Below are 26,328 nucleotides of genomic sequence, written 5' to 3'. Positions count from 1 at the left end.
GCCCAGTGTTACCATGTCCCTGTTGCCTACCCCTCCTTTTGTCGTCGGGGATAACTCGGGAGTAACAGACTACTCCCGTGGAGTACTTTGTGTAGTTTTGCCACTTTAATAAAGAATAGGTAATTTCTGTTTTTGCCCTCAAAGTGGAGTTAGCATCTCTAAGGAGAGGATATACAATTCTAGAGGGAGGAGAAATGCTGGTTTTAATGAAAAGAAACACCCCAAGCACACAGGGTGAAAAAATCCAAACAAAAACAGAGAAACACAATGTACCTAGCTCTGCCCAAAGCACAGGAAAGCTGGCACTGTGTACAGTTCTGGTACTCAATCAAGGTTGAAACATAACCCAAACACTGGCAAGCCTGAGGGGCAACTCCCAACTCCCTACTCTTCTGGAATGGTCTCCTGAGCCTCAGAAATAAGCCCCATCCACTAGAATTCCCTCTGTCACCACCCAGGCTGCTTCCTCTACTTTGTGCTTGACAAGACCCATCTCATTCTTAGCACAGCTTGTCTTCTAAGGATAGAGAGAGGACCCGTTGATTTCCATTCTAGAACGTTCTTTAAGGTGAGCCATTGGATTTCTTTGGAAGAAATAGTTTGAGTCACTGTGGGTGGAAGGTAACTCCTAAAGAAATGCTCAAGAAATGAAAGATGCCTCAGAATGGCATTGTGTGGGACAAGGAGGGAGGAGGACATGCTGCTTCTGAGAAGAGAGAGAGAGAGAGAGAGAGAGAGAGAGAGAGAGAGAGAGAGAGAGAGAGAATAAAATAAAGATGATACAAACAACAATAGATCAAAAAACAGAAATCAGAAAAAAATAAGGGACATCTATCTAGCACACAGAAAGACTTCAGACATTACTGAAGTCCCCAAAGGACTGGTGGGAAGGGCCATAGGGTGGTCGTGTCAGAGAAGAGGCCGTGCTATGCCTGCACTTGGATGGAAAAGGAAAGACCTGGGTGCAGGAACTGAGATAGAGCTGAATGCAAGATGTATTTGTTATCTATTTTCCCCATTAGTCTTGACTGCCTTTCTAGCTTCAAGGACACTTCTTCTCTGCACATGGAAGACCCCGAGTCTATGTTGCTCAATAAAAGGAAGGAGGAAAGATGGGCCTTTTGCACACAAATCTTGTGATTTCATGAATAACTCGTCTGAGAATACAGGAAACTGACTGCAAACCAAGTTCTCAGTTTGATTTTTTTTTGTCAAGTGTTATGATTCATTCAAAGGATAATGGAGAAAAGTGTTTTTTTTTCCTTTCTTTCATGCTTGCCTTTCTTATTGGGACAAATGTGGCCCAGATGGAGTGGTGCAGCCCTGATTCACCTGCCCCATGAAATCTGCTCTATGCTTCTAATTGGGCATCATAGTCCAAAACTTAGAGTCGTGGAAAATCAGAATTGAAAAGGGACATTGGATATTACTTACACAGAATATGAACTTTGGACCCTTTCTCATGTCATCTGACACTTTTTATTTTGTCTCTTTGTTTTACAAATTATCATTGACTTTAAAATGAGGCCTCTTTGCCTGTCATCATAGATAAGTGTTCCACACAGGAATAAACTTAAATTAAAAGCATGAAACATTATTGGCATAACATCAGTGCTGGGAAGTGCTTTGCAAATATTTTACAATAAATAAACCTTACTTTTTCAAACCACAGTGCTTCCTGTTAAGTCAAGCTTTGGAAGGACAAACAAACTGAAACATAACTTGGAGAACATCAAACTGGAGTCCTCGTGGTGGGGAGGAGGGTGATACAGGAGTGGGAGAAAGGGGAAAGATGGAAGAAGGTGACAGGTTGAGGAGAAGGTAGGTTGCCTATGGCAATGCCTGAGCATCAAATAGACACTGTCCTGATCCTTATGGTGGCCTTTCCACCTCCTGCAAACCTTGAGCAGAATTTTTGACTAAAGTGGTAAGTTTCTCTAAGAATGTATAGAAATGGAGTCGGACCTTTGATAGGCTATAGATTGTAGGGAGTAGAGGAAACCTTGGAGAGTGAAGTCCTGAAATCCAGAGTGAATGTGTACTTTGATATGGGCATAGCTCTGTTAAAGACTCAAAGGCCAACTGACTCATGGGAAATTGGTAAAGCCATTACTACAGATGGGACAGGCACAGAGGACTGATAACACTTTCCTCAGGAGTTTGAATCTAAGTCTGAGTTTCCATGAACAATTGACCAGTGTGTGCCAAGACTAGCAACTTTCTCCTGGTCTCCTGGAGACCTATAGACACCACCTACTGAGATTAGCTAACTCCTTTTCCTGTGCTTCACACAATCACCATGCCAAGGTTGTAGGTTGCTGCTGCAGCAGCGACAGCAGAATCCCATCTAAGTCCAGCTTCATTTTATGTGTGTCTGTGTGTTTGACTTTCTTTATTCCCTTGCCACCCCTAGTCAGGGTCTTGGGACCCAGGAAGCACAGATTATAGCATAGAATGGAGATTTGAAGTGTCCTTCTGATCTTAGAAGGGAAATCCTAAAAGATCAGACAAGACTTTAATACTTTAATATCATGGAAACTTATGCACACACACACACACACACACAGAGAGAGAGAGAGCAAGCGAGCGAGTAAGAGAGAGAGAGAGAGAGATGCATAGATACACACCAACATACATGGGCACACAAGCACATAGACACACACAGACACACATACACAGGCACACACCAACATACGTAGGTACACACATACATATAGACACAGACTCTCTCTCTCTCTCTCTCTTTCTCTCTCTCTCTCCCTCTCTCTAGCTCAATGTTTTAAAACAGGACAGAGAAAGAAAAATTAAACATAAACTGCCCACGTTTAGCCATCAAGTGCCAAGCACCAGTTGAGAGCCTTTTGCACCATTGCACAGAGTTTGTCTTTCTCTGGTACAAGAGATCTTGTAGCCAGGAGCCAAGCAATATAATCTCTTTCCATGTAATGTTGGGGAATTTGGGGGAAAAGATGGCCAAAATGAAACATTCCCAACAGCTTCCCCAGCAAAGATGGATGAGAAGTTGCAACCTCCTCATTGGACACTCAAATAAGAACAGCATGTGGCACATTTACAAATCAGTCAGAGCCAGGATCACAGGGGAATTCAGAACTGTGATACTCCTGAGGCCATGGGGAAGTATTAAGCCTACTGTGAGCCATGTGGCAATCTTTGCCCAGTGGCTTCATTTCAGAAAAGACCTCGTGAGAAGATAACATTTCTTGGATTTTCCTGGTGGTCAGACATGTACTTTGCTGGGTTAGGAGAGTCCTATGTACTCTTGCCCAGGTGGGTTTTCCTTTGGCACCTGTCTATCATCTTCACAGCTGTGTCACCAGTCATTCATGTTGTCCTTTACCTATTCTACCTGGAGGTTGCTGGGAGTGCAGGTTCTAACTTTGTCCTGTGCATAATCAATGGTGTAAATGACAGGGCTTGTTTATATGAAATCAGTGCTTGGGCACAAGTACCTGGCAAGTAACTCGCTTACCAGCCTGTCCTCTCTGTGTTTGTATGCATGTGTGCCACCTATGTGTGCGTGCGTATGCATGTGTATGTATGAGGGTATAGGGGACAGAGGAAATGCCATTTATCAGGTGTCATTCACCGTTGTTGTTTGTGAGATAAGGCCACTCACTGGCTAGGAACTCATCAAGTAGCCTAGGCTGGCCAGCCATCAAACTCCAGTGATCTACCTATCACTGCCACCTTAGCGAGGGGGTTGCAGTGTGTATCACCACACTTGGCTTTTTAAAACATGAGTTATGATGATTCAAGTCATATCCTCATGTTTGGGAGACAGGTGTAATGCTCTGTAATTAACCTGCAAGCCTCATCTGCCCAGAAACCAGGTAACTTTCTGGAATGCTGGGAGTTGTAGTTTTAGGAAAATAGCAAAGTCTTATAGGGAAGTATAGTAGCCTGTAAGTTTGCCTTAAAACCCCTGTAACACATGGTTTGAGGATATTCTTAGTGGGGAAATTGCAGAGAATGGTTCTGACCAAAGTCTATCCCTTGATCAGTATTTAATATTTAATAAAGCTTGCTTTAAATTTGGCCCAAAATGGTAGTGTTGGCTTTTCCACTGCATCTCAGGATTAACCCAAGTGCTCTACAAACTGAGCTGTCACCCACCTCAACCCCAGCCTGTCCGTCTTATGGTGAAACTTCTGAGTTATAATGGCTCTTTCTCATATGCTAAGGAAAAGAGAGATTTATAAAAACAGTATTAATGGTGTCCCTGAGTAGAACAGGTCTGACAATAATTCAGAGTGAAAAAGGCAACTGAACCAGGTCTCTGCCAGAGGAGAGGCATGGCATTGTCAAAGACCAGGTGGCTTTCCTCTATGTGGTATCTACAGACGAAGAGTTGTCACATTGTCATTCACTAAGACTGTATGGCCTGAATTTCCAGCTACAGGAGAGCCTCATCCCCCATGGCCAATGCAAATGTCTACCTTTTCTGTAGAGCACCGACCCCATCCTCTGTTAGAGCCACAGCTGCATCCTGTGACCACAAGATCAGCTTCTGTTGATGACATGCCTGAGCAGAGATGATTTCTCCATGGGTTCAAAGAGCACATCGTGCTCTTCCTTTAGCTTCAGGCTGGTTGCTATAGTGACTTCCACATACCATTGGCCAACCTGCTGCACAACCACGTGGAGACGTTGTACCATGACTGCCAGCATCCCAGTGTTGCTGGAGATGCTTTCTACATTCTTGGCTGTGTAGAGTCTGCTTTGGCTATGTGAGATCCATGCTATGTTATCATGGTATCTGGGAAAGAGAAGAAGGTTCTGGGAAGTTGGCAGGTAGGAACCCCAGAACATGCTTCTTGTGTAGAAGGTATACTGTGTAGAAATCATAGCCACACTGTATAGAAATCATAGGCTATGCTCTGATCCAGAGGCTTTGATGGGCCCTTGCTGATGGGTTCTGACTTCCCTAAGCTCATCATTATGGTAAAGCATTTATCACTGGGATCAGCTTATGTGTGGGGAGCTGATTTTTTTTTTTTTTTTTGTAGAAGCAAAAGGGATTTTAGCCTGGCCCCCTTGTAATTTTGTATTTAACTTTTTATGATACTGGCCAAAATGACCCCTGAGAATTTCCAAGGGCAGTTTCTGTGCCAATCAATGAATACAGCTTTCTCAGAGATAGAAAGACATTTGTGTCCTGGTTTAAACTCAATAACCTCACACAGTGTCAGTGTCTTGAGCAAGGAGGCACAGATTCCAGGGCTGTGGGCAGAGACTTGGCCTGACTGTTCTACATTTTGCCAGCCATGGAGATCTGAATGTCTAACTAAAGACTTCTCAGCTCATCACTCTGTGATACTATCTGGCTAGTTGCTTTCTGCCAATGACATTGCCAAAGACTAGGAGGTCCTTAGATACACTAGTCACATGATATCAACAAGAAAGATGGGGGAGTCCAGGGCGTGAGACCGCATGGTACCATGATGCTAAAACAAAGGAGGCAGATGAAGATGGCCATCCCTGCAGTCCAAATAAAGTATGGGAGCCCAGTCCCAGTGGGTGTCTTTTTTCTAATCCCTGAAGCCAGTGTGGTAATCTGTCCAGTGCTTATGCCAAAGCCTGTGCTTTTGATCATGCCAATTGTGCCTTCCAAATAGTTGGTGGGAATGAAGCCAACATTCTTTGTTTCCAGTGAACTCCATGCACAAAGTCACAGGAGAAGGGCTTAGGGTTTGGACCTCCCAGGGTGAGAGATAAGTGTTTAACAATGTCCTCAGCTAACGAGAAACCTGTTAGACATCAGAACAAGTCTTCTCTATCAGTCTCTACCGTGTCCACCCCCAGTTACTTGTAGGTGTTGCCATTTTCCCTGCAATCCAGATACAAAGAGCTTGCCAAGGAATATGCTCTTGGTGATAAGCACTGATCCCTAGGATTCACCTTCTAAGGGTACAATCTTGCCATTGGAGTGCTGAACCCCAAATGTGGCTCAGCATATGAATACCACAGAAGGATGAGGCACTCCCTGCATCTGCCAAGGAACTTGGTTATGTTGATGATACTTTGAGAGGCTGGGGGAACTTGGACTCTAGCAAGTGAGGAAACCGGCAGCTCTTGTGCTCCGTGGAAACACTGGATCATAGCTCTCTTCAAATTCCCCATTGCTGAGTTTGGGTTCAACTTTGCCCAGCTTTTTCTTATGTTTTCTGGTAATTCTTTCCCAGTTCTAAGGATTTCTTCTATGGCCCCCATACTTTTCCTGCTCCTTCCCTCCTTTAAAAGAAACTTCTGTCTGTAGTTCTCTGAGCTGTGTACAAATCTGGGGTGTGAACAACACCGGTGCTGGTGGGATGAGGTTAAATATCAGGCCCTGGGTTACAGGTGGGTACGACTGAAGGTATATGTTCCATGGAGGGTCTAGAACCTAGAGGTTTAGCTGCAGTAGCTCAAACAAAGAGCCCCGAAGGACATTTGGAGGTTTAGACACTGCTGTGCACAGCACCTGCTCCCTGATTTACTTATCCATCTCTGCTCTTTCCTCTCTATTATGTCAGACTGAAAGGCCCCTGAGAGCAAACCTTGGTTTGTTTCATCATTGTATTCTCATTACAAGTGGGTTCTAAGTTTGTTGAATGAGCAAATAATGTAAGGCCTGTTGGTTTTTGGTCTGCATCTTGACAGCTCAAGGTAGCTATTGATAGGAAGAGATGAGGTCTAAATGAATGGGCTTCATAAAGCAAGAAGCTTGAACCAGGTTAGCAGGTCTCAGCTGGCTCCATGGAAATCCCGGCAGGGAACATAGCACACAAGTCAACCTGTGTCTTGGTTTCTGAACCTATACAGTCAGGATACAAATAGTTTGGGCAGAAATATTTACCTCTTGGAGTTAGGGGATAATTTACAGAGAACGTGTAACAATTTCTGGTCCTTAGCAAGCACTTGAATCTCCTCAGTAGTATTAGTGCTACAGTAAGAAATCTAATGAACAAGCGTTGAGTTCCCTAGCTGCCCCTGCCTTGTGCCCCAGGTGGCATTCTTGTTATAGCTACTGACATTTTTGGTAGTTTGGTCCCACAAGGATATTTCAGATTTGACTTCTCAGGACAAATGAAATGCTCTGCAGCACCCTCAGGGGCAGGAAACTTAGCCTGTTAGTCTTCTTATCCTGCCCAACCTGTCCAGTGCAGACATGCTTTAAATGAGTGTTTGAATAAATGTTATACAAAAGGGACATTGACACCAGATGCTGATTCAAAACGCACCCAGAATCTGTTAGCTTTGTAGTAAGGAACCTGGACCTCTCAGCTACCGTAGAGACTACCATACCCAGAAAGTTCACATGAAACCATAGTTCATCCACTCAACAGCCTTTCCCTCCCCTAGCTTCTGATTCCGGTCTGGCATCCACCTCCACAGTGACAGGCATGTCACTCTTTAGATCTGCCCTAATCAACAGCTGATCAATCTCATCACCATAACAATGTCTGATAGAACTCTCATCAGCTCCATCAGCAGCACCATGGCCAATTTTCAGAGTTGAGCTGACAAGGCTTGTCAAGGGACTTTAGCTGCTATGACACCATGGCTTGGCTTGATGCCGTTGGCCGAAGCTAAGGATTGGGTGGGTATCTTGGCTGTCTCAAAAGCCTGCCTAGCCCACTCTGGTGATATGCGTCAGGGTAACAGGAATGCATTGCTTAAGCTAGGAATGTGGCGTCTCTGAGGGCTAGCGGAGAAGGGGGACGGAGGGCGGGAGCTGGTTCTGATGGTGGAAGAGAACAGATTGTTCTGAAAGACGAGTAAACAGCCCTTGGTTTCGGCTTTGTTGCTGCTAGCCCCAGCTCTGCACAGTCAGTGTATCCTGGGCATTGTTCTAGGGCAAGCACGGGTGGAGCCCAACTAGGAGCAGATGGCAGGACCCTGTCTAGATCTGGTGTGATAGGTGCAAACTTGACCTTGAGATAAGGTGGGTGTGTCTGGGGTTGCTAGGACCTTAAGGGAGGCCTCTTAGTTATTGGACAGAGGTCCATTCACCTCAGAACTCACGTCAAAGTCTATCTTCTTGAAGAGACAGATTCCTATTTGTAAAGTTGCAAAGAAAGCAGAAATCTCACACTCTATCATCTTAATCTTTCCTCATTCATGGAAAAAAGAAAGAAAGAAAGAAAGAAAGGAAGGAAGGAAGGAAGGAAGGAAGGAAGAAAGAAAGAAAGAAAGAAAGAAAGAAAGAAAGAAAGAAAGAAAGAAAGAGGTGGACCACCACAAATCTCACTCTTGGTAACTAACTTTAACACATGGAACATCTTTTAATTTGAGCAGGTTCACTTCACTGAGATGGAATTTGGGCTTAGAAGGCAGGGCCTTAGCGCTTTCCACATGTTTTGTGGCAAAGGCAATGCTGTGTGTGGGGCTGTGTGTGTGTTACCCAGCATTCTTCCCACCGGGGAAACAAAACCATCTCATCAGAGTGACTCACCTCATGGGCGGGTGACAAAGTGACTGTACAGGAGCCCCCAGGGCAGCATCTTATTGGGGTGAAGCGTATAGTGTTTCCCCCTTTCCTCAGCCTGGCTTACTCTGTTCTCCCTAGAATACGACTGGCTTCCTCCTGGGTTTTTTGCCATGGGGCTCTTTTTTGCTCTTCACAGCGCTGCTCAGCGTCAGTCTATATCTGCCTCCCACAAGCTCATGACCAACTCCCAGGCCCTTCCTTTCTGACCTTCTCACAGCTCCAATTGTTCCATGTACCCCTTACTTAGTATCTTTAGTGTGGTTCTGTGAGGGTCAGCCCACCTTGTTCAGAGCTCTGTTTTCAAAGAACAGGCCAGAACCCATATATGCAAAATTCTTGGTTTTCTTTTTTGGAGATGTGTACTAGAAGGAGTCTTTTAAATCTTAATGTCCAGTTAGGAAGACACACGTTTTTGTCACTTACAAGAGGAATGAGGGCTCTGAGAGAGGTGGTAATGGAGGAGGCACAAGGCCAGGTGCCCGTTTTGACAACTCAAATTCTGGGATCAGGAGAGGGTAGACAATTGGCCAGAGGAAATTGGAAATAGTCCCAGGCAGAGAGGCCACACATGCCAAAGGCCTGAGGCAGGGAAGAGGAGGGAGGGTCTTCTTGAATTTCTCAAAGCTGCAAGTGGGCTCCAAGAAGAGACGCTTTAGGCCAGCGCTTCTCAGTGCTCCTGCATTCAATACTGCTCCTCATGCTGCAGTGACCCGCACCCCCCACAGCCGTAACATTATTTTTGTTGCTTCCTCATAAGTGTAATTTTGCTACTGCTATGAATCATAATGTAAATATCCGATATGCAGGATATCTGATATATATCCCCTGTGAAAGGGTCACTTAACCCCAAAGAGGTCACTTACCACAGGTTGAGAACCACCACAACAGGTCTAGATGAAGTGAGAGTTCAGCATGCAAAGTCACATTCTAGACTTGGGATTTCATTGTGCACCATCCAGAAGACTTCTAAGTAGAGCCATGCTTCCTTTTGAAGAAGTCTTCTTGGAGGGGCACACATCAAGGCAGGGTAACCAAGGGAGGGATCATTACCTGACTTAGGAAAGCCATGATGTCCTTGGACTGGGGAGGAAGGGGCGTGGATGGAGAACGGGGCGGTAGTTAGGGTTTTAAAGATTTATGGCAAGACTGGGGATGGAGGTCACCCTCAGAGTACTTGCCTAGCACACCCAAGGCCCCACCTCCTGTCCCTAGCACCTCAAAATAACAAACTTTAAAAGAGTAAGAGAAAAGATGTATCAACTAATTATATATAGGAATATTACCTATATGTGAGGTCTGGAAGTGCTTGGTAATGGGGTGGGAAGAATCTCTTTTGTCTTGGGCACCTGTGTGGGCAGTGATAACTTTTTTTGCGGGGGTAGGTAGAGGAGCAGGGGAGGGGGAGAGGTGTCAAGCTCATTATTGACTTTAGACTGCATTTGTCCTCTTCCACAGAGAGATCCAGGAAAAGTGCTGCCTTTCCCTTGAAATTCCCTGTAACTTTTCCCTTGAAATGTCCTATAACTTCTCTGACCTTCTATCCACCAGTAACTGGTGCAGGCCTTGTAGCACATGTGTCCTCTGCTCTAAAGTTAGCCTTGTCTTTCCAAATGGGTTTCACGCTCTTTAATGATGGGCCCTTTTGTCCCACTAACCACTGTTGCCCAAACACATGACAGATGGTCATTCCTTGGGGACTACAGCCATCAGGATTCTCCAGAGAAGCAGAGTCAAAGGATGTGAGGCTGGAAAGTGCCTTGGGAGGAATCAGTACATGAGGTTATGGAGGCTGGAGAATCCAGGAAGAGTCCTGTGAGCCAGCAGTCTTGCAATCCAGGAGGCCTGGTGGTGCAGACGCTCTGGGAAAACCCGATTTTGCTCACTGAAACCAGACTTCCTGTTCTATCTGGGTCTTCAACTGTTGCACGAGGTCCACACACACCACAGAGGAAAGACTTCTTGCTCAGTCTTTGATATCATTTACTTTTCAGTTTAAGACAGCACCCACCTACAGAGGCAGCTGTTCGGTGTGACATTCCTGGATGTTTTATTTAGGGTCTCACTAGACTAAAATCAAGGTGTCAGTGGGTCTCATTGGAGAGTCAGTCTTTATTGAGCTGCACTAGTTTCTGGAATGATTTAATTCTTTCAAATTATTTTCTTACAGTCAATTTTTAAGTATAATATTTTCTCTGAGAGTTTCTTGCAATACATTTTAGTGGTATTTATTCATCCTCACCCTAACTCTCCTAGATCTACCTCCATCTTCCCACCTCTACCCAACTTCTTCGTGTCCTCTTTTTTTTTTTTTTTTTTAAATAACCCACCAAGTCCAGTTTGTGTGGTACATATATCCTGGATGTGGGGTAATCTGTTAGAACATGATCAATCTACCAGGGGCCACATCCTTAAAAAAACTCCCTCTCTCCTAGAAACCATTAACTGTCAAAAGCTCCTCATTTAGGAGTGGGAGCTTCAGAGCCCCTATTCTATCCATGCTGGGATGCTGACTGGCTTGTTCTTATGCTGGTCTTATATAGGCAGCCAAAGCTGCTGTGATTTCATGACTGTAACAGTCCCGTCATGTCTTGAAGATACTATTTTTCAGTCTGGTGCTCCTGGCTCTCTGGCCCTAATACTCTTTCCACTTCCTCTCCCACTATGATCTCTGAGCCTTGTGGAAGGGTCTATCATATTGATGTCTTATTAATGGCCAAGCACTCCACTGACAATTATTCTCTGAAGTGAAGAGGTTTCTCCCAGGTGCACAGAGCATGTCGGAGCTCAGAGTGGAAGTCAGGTTTGTGGATTCACCCATTTGCATTTTTTAAAAATTCTATATCACAATTGTTAACATGGGTATGTATGTGTGTTTATGTGTATGTGTTGTGAGTATGTGTGTATGTGTGTGTGTGTGAGTAGGTATGTGTGTGAATAGGTATGTGTGTATATGTGTAAATATGTATGTATGAGTATGTAGGTATGTATGTGTATGTGTGTATGTATGCGTGTGTGTGTGTGTATGTTTGTGTGTGTGTGTGTGTGTGTGTGTGTGTGTGTATGTATGTGTATGTGCACATGTATGTGTGCTTCCTGGTTAAGAGAACAAGACATTACCTTGATGTGACTTCTGGTTTTTAATCTGTAGATTAAACACAAGCAAAGGTAGTGTTTTCCTCCAGTGGTGTTTCTTGGTGGGCTTCTGAAACAACAGCATGAATTGGAGCACAGGTCAGGGATAATAGAGCTTGGGTCTTTAGCATCTGCAGCAGTTTCTGAATCTGTAAAATGAGGCAGGTTGAGGGTAGGAACCTGGAATTATGTAATTGGTGTGAATTCCAAGGGCAGGGGGGAGCTTGTCCAGTGGTAGAAACAGGCAGTTTCCCAGTGACCTTCCAGAGAGGTCATTTTCTATCAGAAGTCCACAGCAGTCACCAGGTCTCACACAGGTCTCACACAGGTCTCACACAGGTCTCACACAGGTCTCACACAGGTCTCACACAGGTCTCACACAGGTCTCACACAGGTCTCACACAGGTCTCACACAGGGCAGAGTATGGATTTAGGATTTCTTAGCATCAGAGATTACAAAGGGCATGGAGTTTAGACCAAGATACCTGGGACACTTTCTGGAACCAAGACTAGTACACTAAACTTTGCTCCAGGGTAACTAGGGTGTGGAGCTGCTGCTCAAGGTCTGAGTGCTTTGGGTCAGTTTTTCTTCTTCCATCAGTGTCTCTCCATTTTGTCAGATGCTCGCTCCCCTACTTCCCTCCCTCCCTCCCTCCCTCCCTCCCTTTCCTTTCCTTTCCTTTCCTTTCCTTTCCTTTCCTTTCCTTTCCTTTCCTTTCCTTTCCTTTCCTTTCCTTTCCTTTCCTTTCCTTTCCTTTCCTTTCCTTTCCTTTCTTTCCTTTCCTTTCCTTTCCTTCCCTTCCCTTCCCTTCCCTTCCCTTCCCTTCCCTTCCCTTCCCTTCCCTTCCCTTCCCTTCCCTTCCCTTCCCTTCCCTTTCCTTTCCTTTTCTTTCTTCTTTTGCTTAAGATACTCTGAAATAATCTCAATTGAAAAGAAATTGGAAGATAATGAGCCTAGCAGGTAAGGAGTGGGGAGTCACTTTAAAACAGAATCCACCCCACCATCTGGACCATGCATGCTTCATTTCAGAGAGTACCAGAAAGATGGATACACTGGCTTTGGGACTTGGTGTGGTTCCACACATGCAAATGTACAGGTGTCATTGATTCTTAGTGTGGCACATATATGGTCTTTGAATCTAAACATAATTCTTCTTCATATGTTCCAAGGACCCCATAGGAAGTATAAGAGGGTTCTCCCTAGGGGAAAAGGCAAAAGCTGGGGCAGGAGTGTGGTGAGCCTAGCTAGTACCCCAGTGGCACAGATGAACAGCAAGGAACCGCTGAAGCCTTAGAAGGGGAGGGGAGGGTGGGCTGGTCTTCTGTTCCATTCCTTTTTTTCCATTCCCAGTTATTACTCAATAACTGGATGAAAGAGATCCCGTTGATGTCACAGATTTGGAAAATTTGAGAAAAAAATATGATAGGATTCCTTGTAAATTTCAGCTGGAGATGTGTGCAGATTATTTTGGGAGGCACCAGGGTTTCTCTAAGTAGGGAGGGGTTGCAACAGCCCCTATTGTGGTTGAGCAGTATTGGAGGGTGGGATGTTGGGATGTTTGCCCTGCCCAGCTTTCTCTTTAAGCCATGCATGGATTCTGGAATTGGAGGAGCTGGTGGACAGCAAAAAAGAATTCAGGACAGAACTTTTCACATTTAGAGATCCTTTCTTGGTGGGAAGAGACAGGAACTCAACCAAGTCCAGGCTGGAACCGCACATGTACAGCTGTGAGAGAAGAATCCGAAGTACAAATATCTTGAGCAGTTAGGAGCAAACTGGAAAAAATTAGCAATTAGAGAGCTGATTTGTTCTGTACTCCTGTGAGTCACCACTGGCTAGAACGGGTAGGGGGTGGCGGAGGATGCTGGGTGGAAGTGCGTGTAGAACGGTGGTTCTTGGAGAGGAGAAGCCAGTGCAATCTAGTGTTATTCAGGGGGTAGCAGGGGTGGGTCACTGAACTTTTTGTAGACTGGTCCGGCCAGAGCTACAAAGAAGGCAGACTTAAGAGTTTGTGACCCTGGCATGATAGGCTCTTGGAGAAAATTCAAAGGGAAGAGGGTCAGAAGCCCAGGGCAAGGTCAGCTTAGCGTCACCGTGGGACTCTTTCTGCTTGGCTAAGGGCCAGCTTTGGAGGCCCGTGGGTGGCCTGCTCAGCACCAGGAGGGAAAGCTGCAAGGCTAAGGCAAGGCAGGAAAAAGATGGATGGATGTTGTTACAGTTGGGGATAATGAAGGGAGACTCACAGGAGCTACCTTGTCTATGTGTCCCATGTCCACAAAGTGGGGGTGACCTGGGGTTGAAGAGGAAGAGCAATGATTTGGCTTTTATTGTGTCTTATGTTTTAACTCCAAAAATGATAAGAGAAAAAGGAGGAGGAGGAGGAGGAGGAGAAGGAGAAGGAGAAGAAGGAAGTTTCTGGTAGATTCAAAATTACCCTGTGCTGTGTTTTCTCATTTTCTTAGTTCAAGATATTTTGAAATTGTTTGAATAAAAATAAAATTAGAACCTGATGGGTATTCCAGGTGAGCGTTGGGGATTCAGTGTGGTTTGAGGTCACCTTCAGAGTTTAGCCAGCATCTCCGTGGGGGATGGAGGAAAGGCACACTATCTGAGTGATGTTGGATTGAAGGCCACAGCAGAAGATAGAACTTTGGAATGTGCCTGAGCAGGTCACTGAGGAAAATCTGGGGTGATCTTCTACCAGTGTCTACAGAAGCCCTTCAGGTGAAGAACAGCTGAGGAAGTGTGGGGAAGGAGAAGAGGTCTACACCATCCAAAGGAACTGAGAGAGCTGCACACTGGCATGAGTTTCTTTTGATGTCTTGATGCAAAAAAAAAAAAAAAAAAAAAAAAAAAAAAAAGAGTACCTTTTGGAGAGCCTTCCTGTTCATTTTGTCATTCTCCTAGTCGCTATGGGATTGTTAGCTTTGAGAGACTTGGAGGCCAGTAGATGCTCCAGCTGGAAGATCCTCTTCTGACCACAGCTCCGGGGATCTGTCCCATACATGCATCTCAGAATCAAAATCCCAGTGTTGAGAAGAGTCCTTGCCTTCCATCAGTCTCTGTGCCCGTGAGCAGCCAGTTTGGACTTGTGTGGGGTGCTAGAGGTCAGCTGTTCCATCTATCCAGTAAGATCTGAAGCGAATGTTAACAAAAGCCTTATTGATGCATTTGAAACACAGTTGGAGCTGGAGACTTCTGTGGCTTGGGTCTGGTTCCCTACCTTCTAGAAGTTTTGATGTTAACCAGCATTGGCCTAACATCTGCAGCATTCCAGGGCCATTATAAATAATGGCAGTAAACGCTGAGCAAATATATAAGATTTATATGTACATGGGGTCAATCTCAAAGAAAATATGCTCATGTTATTAGAATGTTCCAGCCATTCTAGACCAGGACAAAATCTGCAGGTCTTTAATTGAAACAAGCCCTCCTCTGTTAGTTGGCACAAGGCCCCCTTCCTTTCACCAGTCCCCTTGGTTTGTTCAATTTCTAATGCAGTTTCTTTCAGATCAGTTCCTATAACACACAGGCTAAGCCTCACAGTGTGTAGGAGCTTTCTGGGGGCAAAGAACTTCATATTCCATGTGGAAGGGGACTTGCAGGGCATGTCTGTATATGCCTGTGCATGTGTGTATACATGTGAGTGTGTGCATGTGCATATGTGTGTACATGTGAGTGTGTGAATGAATGCATGTGCACATGTGAGTGTGTGCATGTACATGTGTGTATATATGTGAGTGTGTGCACGAACATGTGTGTACATGTGAGTGTGTGCATGTACATGTGTGTGTACATGTGAGTGTGCATGTACATGTGTGTATACATGTGAGTGTGTGCATGTGCATGTACATCTATGCAATGTAGGATGGGCTACTGGAATTTAGTGAAGTACCCTAACTGCTAGCGTATATTATCACAAGTAGAAATTAAATGTGTGTGATTGTCTATACATAAAACCTGCAAGACAAAGCAACAGAATTAAGTAGGAAACAGGGACAAAGACTACGAGGAAGGTCTGGAGAGATGGCAGTGTTCCTTCAGGGGTCTGGTATTCAGTTCCCAACAGCTATGTCTGGTGGCTCACAATGGCTTATAATTCTAGTTCCAGGGCATCTGACACTCACCTCTGTCTTGCATGCATGCATGCACACATGTGTACCTATAGAGGCACGTGTGTGTGAGTGCACACACACACACACACACACACACATAAGTAAAAAACAATAATAACAAATCTTTCTTAAAAAAAGAAGATAGTGAGGGATCAATGGAAGATGGAAAAGAGGGTGTTCCTTTCATCTGTGGAAAGGATGAGCTGGTCCATGTGAGAGATGGGGTGGGATTCCTGTAGACTAATTCAATTTAGTCAGGTCCTTGCCCAGGTTAGCAAGTCCACCAGCAACTGCCCCCATGCTGGAGCCTTCCATGTGTTGTCCATCAGTTTGAGCCCCTGGAGGTTGTTGAAAGAGAGGGGTGTGCCCAATACTTTTGGCTGCCAGCTCACTCAGAAGAGCTAAGAAAACAAGGGCATAAGCTTGAAAAATCTTTTAGGGTTTGTTTACTCAGGCAAAAGGGAGTGGAGGCTATAGCATTAACTGAGTCTAATGAATAGAAACGGCTGACCCGGCAGTCTGTCTGCAGCTCCACTTTGCTTGGATTTACCTTCCCTCTGGAGCCCACCTGGCCTCCTACACACACACACACACACACACACAGAGTCTACACACACATACATACTATACATCACACACATATGAACAGACACACAGACACACACACAGATACCCCCCCCCCCACAGGGTCCTTTAAACTCATACTCACAAGACATACACATATACACCCTCATAACATATTCCACCAAATTCTCTTACATTCATAGCACACACACACACATCCACATGCACATATACCACATCACATACATGCACACAGAACACAATCTCCCAAACTTTATAACACTCAGAAGACAACATACACATACATAGCACGCCATATACATATACACACATACATACCCCCCCATACCAGATACATACTACATACATATATACACATACATACCACACAGCACACACACACAAACACACACACACACACACCCCACATAATTTCCCAAACTCTTTCACACCCACAACACACACACACACACACACACACACACACACACACACACACACACACATACACATACACACACTTATAACACTTTCCCAAATTCTCTCATACTTATAACACACAAGCACAGACACATACTCATAGGCACATAGATTCATGAACTTTCACAAACACACTCTAACACCTACTCCTGTCTTCCCTGTAGAGATGTCATTACCCCTCTTTCCCCCAGGCTGCCTAGCTAGCACTGGGTCTATAGTGGGTCTTCATTCATTATTTCATTTGTTTACTAAGCTATATCAAGCACTTGCTATGTGCAGGTCAGTAGGGCTAGTTTTGAAGACACAGAGATAAAAGCCAGGCTCTCCATTTTCACATTGTTCATCATCAACAGAAAGAGTTCAGGCTCTAGACAAGCAAATTCTATAAACACGGTTGTGTGCCAAAGCTTGCAACTCTGATACAGGTAAGCTGGACAGATGGTCAAGAACAGGCTGTAAAATGTCCTCCAAGGTCAAAATGATGGAGCCAACTGAGCATAACCACAGGAGTCCAAATTGTCCAACCATCTAAAGTAGGGTTTCTCAACCTGTGGGTTGCAACCCCTTTGGGGAGGGCAGACAAACAACCCTTTCACGGGGGTCACCCAAGACCATCAGAAAACACAGGTATTTACATCACGATTCATGACAGCAAAATTACAGTTATGAAATAGCAACAAAATTATTTTATGGTTAGAGGTCGCCACAGCATGAGGAACTGGATTAAAGGGTCACAGCATTAGGAAGGTTGAGAGCCATGGCTCTGAAACATCCCTGTAGAACACCCTGCCTCAGAAGGACTGTCTTTCAATGAGGCTGGAAGAGGTTTTGCGCTGAGGCTAACCTGGCCACATGTGAAGTCTATTCTCTAAAACTTGCCTGTAATGGTCCCCGGGCTTGGCATGCTGTCCAATTAGGAGATCTTTCCTCATGGTGCCTTGTATCTCTGATTTCCTACATGGGCTAGAAAATTTGTAAACTGACGTGAAAAGCAAATAAAAAGAAACAGGAGAAAGAAAAGATTTAGGGGTCAGGGAGATGGCTCAGTTGGTTAAAACACTTGCCTCATGAATGTCAGAATCTGAGTTCAAATCCCCTCACCCCCAAATCCATGTAAAAGGCTTGATATGATGGTGCATGCCTGCAGTCCCAGTGAGGTGAGATGAGAGACTCCCCAGAAGCTGCCTGGGATATATGGTATAGTTCCACGGTGATGAAAGACCCTGTCTCAAATAAAAGACCTTTGAAGACCAATGCCTGGGGCTGTCTTCTGACCAATACATGCATGCCAGGAATGTACACATACATCCTCAAGTCTACATATATGCCTACATACATGAAGGGGGGAGGGAGAGAGAGAGAGAGAGAGAGAGAGGTTAAGAAAAATGTCTGGGCTGGCCTCAGTGGGATAGGATGTGCCTAGTCCTGCAGTGACCCCATGTGCTGGGGATGGGGGGGTACCTAGAGGGGTGTCCCCCTTCTTCTCAAAGGAGGAGGGGAGGGAGGAATGTGGGGAGGTTCTCCATGAAGGGGTATTCGGAGGAGCAGGGGCTGGTTTGGGGGTATAAAGTGAATTTAAAAAGGACATATGATCAAAAAAGGAAAGAAAGAAAAAGAAAAGCACCCCTCAGTAGAAAGAATAAGTAAAATCAATCAGGAAACTAAAAGTGATTAAGAGTAGGGGCTGGGCATTTGGAAGAGAGTCTTCCCATGGAATAAATTCCTCACTTAATGCAAGGTAAGCCATGCTGTTAGTAAGAGCAGGTCACTTGGAGTAAATTGTTTAATTTGATCTGGGAATGGAATGTGCCTTTTATACCTCTTTGTTCAAGGGACTGACATATTTACAGCTTTCAGTTCCCTTACTAAGATGAGGACAAAGTGAGCCTTGGTGTTTCCAGGAAGTAAGAGTAGCAAAATTTCCCCCTCACTTCCCTCCTCATGCAGACACCCCCTGTTCTTCTTTGAATGGATGTGGTCACATGGTGGGAACATCTTGTTCCAGAAGTTTAGATTTCCATTTGGCTGTTATTATATGGCAAGGTTGTCTGTGGGATGAGACGGTTCTCTGTGAGAATAGCCAGGGTTTCACATATACACTGCTCAGCCTGGTTGTATAGGGAGCCTGTTCCCCACAACCTCCGGGTAGGAATATGCATTTGTTGCTTTGCTTTTGGAGCCAGATCCCCCCTCTCATGGCGGAAGCAGAGAACTGGAGGGTTCATTGCCCACATCAGTAGGTTTGGGGCTTTGAGAGCTCTGGAGCGCATTGACCACAGCTGGGAGTATTAAAAGAGATTTAGGGGACTTATCTCTCAAAATATGGAAAAAGAAGGAAGTTTAAGATTAGGTCCACAGACATTTTGCAGGTTATGGACCACAGAGCCAGAGGAATTCTGCATATCTTCCCAAGCTATGAATTATTTTTATGTAAGGGATTTTGGTGGGCTGTTCTGTTTATGAGGGACCCTTCCACCCTCTTTCAAAAGGAGGAAGTGAGCTTATATGATTAGTCAGAACATGCAATTAGAAGCATGGAAAAAAAACATTCGGACTATTCTAGAAAGCAGGATAACTCAGCTAACAATCTCTGCTTGGTTTGGCTGCCTTCATATCTGCTTTGGGCAGAGTAAGTTCTACTAGGCCGCAATGTCTCCTGGAATTCTGTTTCACTGATATGTGTAATGAATTGGCTTATCCCCTTGAACTTGAAAACCCACCCACCTAGCATTTGTATGCCTACATGGTGCCAGGTGTGGAGGAGGGATAGATAAAAGCTCCAATCTCTTTAGTGGTGTCAACTTGAATAACTGTCAATGGAGGCCCTGAGCGTCAGAGGAGGGAGTTGCCCTTTCCTGTGTTTTGCTAACATATGGCAGTGGCCTTGACCCACATGAAGAGCAGGAGTGTTTTCAAGGAGGATGGCGTGTCTAGAGAGTGTTTCATCTATTACACTGGATTAGGTTGCTCATTCATCTATGATGCTTATGGTTTGTTTGAGCTTTGACCCCCAGCCTTAAAGATGAAGCATGCTCTTTCTGTGAGAAAGGAAACTCGAGAGGTCTTGTCACTCACAGGGGTTTCAGTTGAGCGTGTCAGCTAAGGTATGATGTCTCTTGGGTTGTGTAGTCTCTGTTGAGAGTCTCTAAGATGTATTGCTTCCTGACTTGAAGCCATGCTGATCCAGGAAGAACATTTTAAAGGGACAGAACATGTTTGGCTTCTCCTTTGCAAGTCTCTAGTGGGAAAGCACCTTGGTCTTTGTTGAGACATGGCGGCATGGTGTCAATTGTTTACATGTACACGTGAGAGGAAGACAGAGAGAGTGTCAGTGCCATCTTTTTTTCCTTCAAAGGTCACTTCCCTCATTGTAAATCCCCAAAGGACAGGCTCAGTGATTATCCTTATATATTCTAGCTTTCCTTAGGGGTGGGTTTGCTGTCATAGAATTCATCTGAGCATGTTTGGATGGACCATAAAGTGCACCTGTTTCCTGTTCGCTTCCTAGACAAGGTAGATAGCACTCTTCTTAGCATCTCTCAGCTTCTCATTATAAGAAAGATTTGAACAAGTCTCTAGATTTCCCCAGACCAGAAGAGAAGATGATAATAGGGAGGGGGTTGAGGAAGTATTGGCAGGGACTGTAAAAATCCTTCTCAGGTTCTGAAACTTGGGTGCAAGGACAGAGAGTTGCTGCTGACGAGAGATCTGTGGAGTCTCCGTCTTCTTTCCTCTCCCCTACCCAGCCCTAGGTACTGAACCCGCTTGAGGATTCTCTTCCAGTCTCTGTTGTGAAAGCGGTAAATGAGTGTGAGGGAAAGTTCGAAGGTTTGAAGGGGAGAAGTAGGTCTTGTTGACCCACTGGGTTTTCTGGACTTTAAAGAAAATGCCATTAGTGTTCACAGAACATGGGAGTCATCACTATACGATTTAGTGATCACTGTCAACAAGGCCTGAGGAACAGAGCTACCTTACCCAAGGCTGCTCTCTTAATGGATTTGCCACCTGTGCTGTGATGCTGTGGCCTTTGGAAACTTTTGGAAGAGCCATTCCTGACCTCTGATTCTGATCTCTGATCTCTGTCTTAGCCCCAGTAGACTTCCATCCCATGTTGCTTTTCTCTGTAAGATCTTCTGATACTGCAGCCATCTGCTCACCCATCCTAAACTCAGAAAAAGAATTTCACTGTAGTCAAAACCAGTTACAATGTATCTCCGCTTTGTTCTGTGACTCTTCCAGCTAGTTTTCTTCCACCTGTCCTCAGTAGGATTTTCCACTCGTCTGGAGGTGTCCTGACTCTACAGGCTTGCTGGGTTGCTATGCCTCAGTCAAAGGCTTGAAATTTGCTACTGTTCTGAAAATGCTTTCCCTCCATGCGTTTGCCTTATCAACTTGCCTTATCTTGCATTCAATTAATTTTTGGCTCTGAATATTTTCATGTTAGAGTTTGAATTGACTAACAGAGCTTGTGGTTTAATCTGCCAATAACTTGATATAAGCTGGTTTTTGGCCTTAAGTAGGACTCCAGGTAAAATTTCAAAATGATGGAAGTGTGTCTCTGGCATCCACCTGCCTCCCTTTCCTGTTCCTCCTCCTCATGGACTTTCTTCTTCATGTTTGCCCGTTGTTTCTCTTGGAAAAGTCTCACAAATATAATCACTTTATCTGATTAGCTAGTTACATTTGTATAAACCCAGCAGTTCTAAGAAATTTTAGGCATCTTCCCACCCCGCCCACTTCAGTTTGTGCAAGATGTTGGTCTCTAAACTTGGCTGGACATAGAATACCTGAACTTTTTTTCTTTCAAATATAAGATTTCAGGCTTGATCTCTGAACAAAAAAAAAGAACAGAATATGCTGGATTGCAGCCTGGAAATTGTCATTTTTCAGACAAGAGCTCTAGGCAATCTTGTTGGCCACTGACTTCAGCTGGAAGGTTCCTTCCAACCCTGAGGTTTGGTGGTCCTGTGATTTAATCCTCCTCAAGGGTTTCAGAGGAGTTCTCTTCATTACAGGTCATTGGCATAGAACTGACTAGAATATCAGAGCGTTTCTGTAACTATCAGAGGGAAGAAGAGTTTCCACTCTGGGTTCCAGAGGTCTGAGGCTAGGGTCAGGCTCAGTGAGGGTGGTCTCCGTCCCTTAGACCTTCTGTGACAGTCTGGAGGACAGGGAGTGTTTTCTCCTGTCCTTCCTCCTCTGTTCCCACATGCCCCAAGCATGGTGCCTAAGCAGGCAAGTCCTTTGACAATGTTGAGTTAGAATTACATATAACCTGAGTCTCTGACTTCTAACCCAAAGCATTTTTTTCATGTGCAGTTCAATGTACTCCAGGACCAAAGGCTAAAACCTAAGAATATGGTCTATTTACTTTGTTATATTGTTGGTGGATGCAGTTGGTGATATTTTATTATATACTTTTAAAGTTACCTACTTATGTGTGTGCATGGTGTGTTGTATATGTATATGTGAAGTGTGCACAGTGCACATGTTTCAGTGTGTGTGTGTGTGTGTGTGTGTGTGTGTGTGTGTGTGTGTGTGTGTTGTAGGTCAGAGGACAACTTTTGTAGGAGTTAGTTCTCTCCTTTCACCATGTGGAAGTTCAATTCAATCTAGGGACTGAACTCAGACTGTTAGCCTTGGTGGCAAGTACATTTATATGCAAGTCCCCTAGGTCTGACATTTGAGATTTTAAGGAACAGTAGTGTAGAAATACCAATGACACTTTTCTCTGGTGATGAAATTCTAAGCATGCGGTTAGTAAGCCAGTTTTGGAATGGTATATCTGTAGAGCAGAGAACTGGAGAAATTGGGTGTTTGTATGGGAGTTATAGACAGGGACCCTTCCTACACAATATCTGTGCAATTTAAATTGAAATAGGTTGTAAGTTTAAGTGTGGAAGTTAGGAAGTTAGGAAGTTAGCATTTAGTAAAAATGCTAGAGAATCCCTTGTTAACCTTAGATATAGAGTCTTCAGGCTAAAGATTTACTGACTACAGAATGGGAATTTGCTTAGATTTCATTAAAAAATTAAGTTTATGTTTATTGTGAAACATAGTTAAGTGAAAAGGCCAGCTGATGTGTGGAAGAAAATGTTTGCCACAGGACTAGAATCAAGTATAGATAAAGAACACTTACACTTGGTTATTTTAGACAACTGTATCTAGAAAGAAGTACAGAGGATGGAACCAGAAATCCACAGGCACCCAAATGGTCAAGAAGAAGCCTGACAGCATAAATCATCACAGAAGTTAAAATTAAACTAGTTGACACATTTTGCACGTGCTTTAGAGTGGGTACAATACAAATTAATGACAGTGTGAAGTTGAGTAAGTGAGATAATAAATTGCTGCCTGTGGGAGGATAAAATGTTGAAGCCAGTTTGGAAATCTGTTTGATATTTCCAAATAACTATGGCTGTATTGTACTATGATAAAGCCATTTTATTTCTATGTATATTTGCAAGAGAGATGAAAGCACATGTCAAAGGAAGAAGCAGGGGAGCCAATAACATCCTCAAATTGGATACAACCCAGATTTCCATCAACAGGAGATCAGAGAAACAGGCTATTGTATACTAATAAAAACATAAGGTTACTTATCAATAAAATCCACTGAAACAAACAACTCAGGCAGTGTCTGAGCGAAAGATGCATGTCAAAGGAATTCTTGTTAGATGATGCTAGTCACATGGGGCTTGAAAGCAGACACAATTAATCTTTAATGATAAATAGTAGAAGTATGGTTATGTCAGAAGACAGGGCATACTATTGACAGGAAAGGAACATATGTGTGGATTGTCCCAGTTAGCTATTTTTTGTGATAAATTATCTCTAAAATCAGCAACAAAACCAAAATCTAGCTCGTTCAGTCCCTCAGTTTTGTGGAACTTGATTGATTTTTTTCATTTTCCATGTGGAGCTGATGGAGAGTCTGGTCCTGAGGGTCCAAGATGGCTTTCCTCAGGTCTAAGCTCTTGGTAGGCCGTGCTAAAATGCTGGACTGGAGAACCTACATGTAGCCTTCGAAATACGGAGACCTCAGTGGTAAGTAAGACTGAGCAACTTATATGCCCTGAGTGTTGCATAGACTCAGGCAGAAATTGCACAGCCTTTGCTAGCCTAGCCTTAGCATCACCCCAGCTGCAATCTGGCAGTCAAGGAGGCCAGTCTGCTGAGATTCATGGAGAGAGTGGACCCCCAACCCTCCATAGGACTGCCCGAGACTTCACAGCTACAGTGGACTTTCTGCAGCTGTTATAAATACTCTGTTTTGATTTCAGTGGGGCGTGCATGAGCACATGGCAACTGACAGTTGAGTTGATTTTGCAAAAGCCAATTAATAAGTCCCCTCCCCCAATTCTAATAGTCATATTAGCAGATTTGGTGGCACACGCCTTTAATCCCAGCACTTGGGAGGCAGAGGCAGTGGATTTCTGAGTTTGAGGCCAGCCTGGTCTACAGAGTAAGTTCCAGGACAGCCAGGACTACACAGAGAAACCCTGTCTTAAACAAACAAACAAACAAACAAACAAACAACAAACAAACAAACAAACATTGGTAACAGGAGGAAGGTACGTATCTTGGAAATCAGCAAGTACTACAAGTCAGATTTTTTTGGAGGGGGAGGGGGTGAGGGTGGCACAGTGTCAAGGCCAATGTTTTTTTTACACATCACATCACAAACTCCCCCAAGACAGAGCCTGACAGTCTATACGTAATTGTAGGCATAACCTTTTGGCTTCATGTTTCAGAAATATATACTACTATTTTTTGCAGTGTGTGGGATTGGTTCCAGGTCCCTTCACATACTAGGCAAGTACTCAACTACTGAGCTACATACCCAGTGCTTGGCTTGTGGAGACAGGGTCTCATTATGTAGCCCAGGCTAGCCTTGACTCATGATTCTAGAGCGTATTGAGGACTGGAATTGGAGGTATGCATGAGAAATGTGTTTGATCTAGCTAAATTATTTTTTGTATGTAAATTTAATTTGCTCGAATTTTACTCTCTGAAAAATTTCTGAAGTGTTTTGGAGTTTGAACCAGATTTGGTTTACCTCCCACCTTTCTCCTTTCTGTTTTTCATTTTTTATAAACACTGGGATTTAGTTAGTGTAGTTTCCGGCAGCTACAGCTTTCCCTTTTAGCTTTGTTACTGGACCCTCTTCCTAAGTGAACTGTGCTTTCATCCCCACTCAGGCTGGGGGATCACACAGGCCTTCACCAAGGCCTCAGCCTATTGTTGTTCCTCACGATCCATCTTTCATGGCTTTTTTTTTTCTTTTTCAGCATTCCTAGGCCACTGGGGCTCAGCTAGCTTTGAGTACCAGGTGCTGCTGTATTGAAGTCTTGCAAACAGTCTGCCCTTTGTTGGCTCCCCAGTGTCACCAGCCAGCATGCAATACAATGGCCTTTACTAAAAATAAAGCAATGTGGACTTTCTAGAAACTGTCTGGGACTCCATCAATCAATAGAAAGGCTGGGGGAGCCTGCAGACACTGTGCTGGCTTGGAGGAGGGACCTCTGGGAACACTGCAGGGTCCCCGGGTTATTTCTTTTAGGAGTTGAGTGCAGGGTATGCTCCCGATTTTCTGGTTTTTCTGGCTCCGTGGATGGATTTATCTCATCTGTGTCCCTCTTAGGCCCTCCCTGTTTCTAAGTGCACACTGATATTGAAAGTATGCAGGCCAGCTAATCAAGGGATCAACTAGTCACCCTGGCTGTCTGACTTTGTCCTTTCGTGACATTTATTGAGAGTTTTGAGTTCTGCGTGCTCCACCAAGTGCTCCAGCAGCATTGTCTCATTTCAGTATGACAACGTCTCACATGAGGAAGCTGAGCCTCAGAGAGAGATTAAGTAACATGTTTCATGCTCACATAACAATTAAAATGTGTGAGTCAGAATTTGAACTCGGGATTGCCTGTTTTCAGGCCGTATAATCTCCTAACCTCTTTGCTATGCTTTTCTGGCTCTCTGCGGGATATCACAGCTTAGACATCAGTGAATAATACCTGTCTTTGTGCCAGACTCAGGGCTAGGAGTCCAGGGATAAGCGGGACACATTTCTGCCTTTGAAGAGCTTTCAACTGAGTGGATAGAGCAGACAGTCTTACACACAAATGATTCTAGTTGAGGCATCACCAAGAGTTGGAAAGATGATGTGGGGTGGAGACTGCCCTGGCCCTTGTCTGTCTTTGGAGATGGAAAGAGTGTGTAAAGGGTGGGGGTATTTGGAACCCCCTTCTCACCCTGAATGCAGACTTTCTATTTACTTGAATGTAGAGTCAGCCAATAAGCCTCCTTTTCTTCAAGGTACCGTTCAGTTCATGATCTCCTGAGAGAATGAATCAACACTGGTGAAATGTTCTAGATATTTCTCCATCCAAAGGCTATATGTCCATTTAACTGGAAGAAAAATGATTAGAATACTTGCCCTAAGGGCAGGAGTAGGAGTAGGGTCTCCATCAGGAAGTTAGGGGTGCCAACAAGGGTTTCAGAACCATGGGGGTACCAACAAGGATTTCAGATCCATAGGGGTGCCA

General features: G+C 44.4%; 2 long non-coding RNA genes across 7 annotated transcripts in view; both read left to right on the top strand.

Moving 5' to 3' along the window:
- 6030407O03Rik (RIKEN cDNA 6030407O03 gene) overlaps positions 1-26,328 on the top strand; it is a 246,086-nt gene that overhangs the window by 51,467 nt on the left and 168,291 nt on the right. The window lies entirely within an intron of this gene.
- Gm29183 overlaps positions 1-26,328 on the top strand; it is a 76,857-nt gene that overhangs the window by 14,082 nt on the left and 36,447 nt on the right. For 4 of the 6 annotated variants that reach the window (XR_865544.1, XR_001778997.1, XR_001778995.1 and 1 more), the window contains one exon: positions 1,023-1,669. The exons of 1 other annotated variant lie outside the window; for it this stretch is intronic. This is a non-coding gene — a long non-coding RNA (predicted gene 29183). Of the gene's footprint in view, positions 1-1,022; positions 1,670-26,328 lie in introns of those variants that run through there. One more of the 6 variants, XR_001779001.1, reaches the window with a different exon arrangement.

This window comes from Mus musculus, chromosome 1 (genome assembly GCF_000001635.26).
Source record: "Mus musculus strain C57BL/6J chromosome 1, GRCm38.p6 C57BL/6J".
NCBI classification, from domain to species: Eukaryota; Metazoa; Chordata; class Mammalia; order Rodentia; family Muridae; genus Mus; species Mus musculus.
The sequence above is the reverse complement of the archived record's forward strand: the minus strand, read 5'-3'. Positions and strand labels throughout refer to the sequence as shown.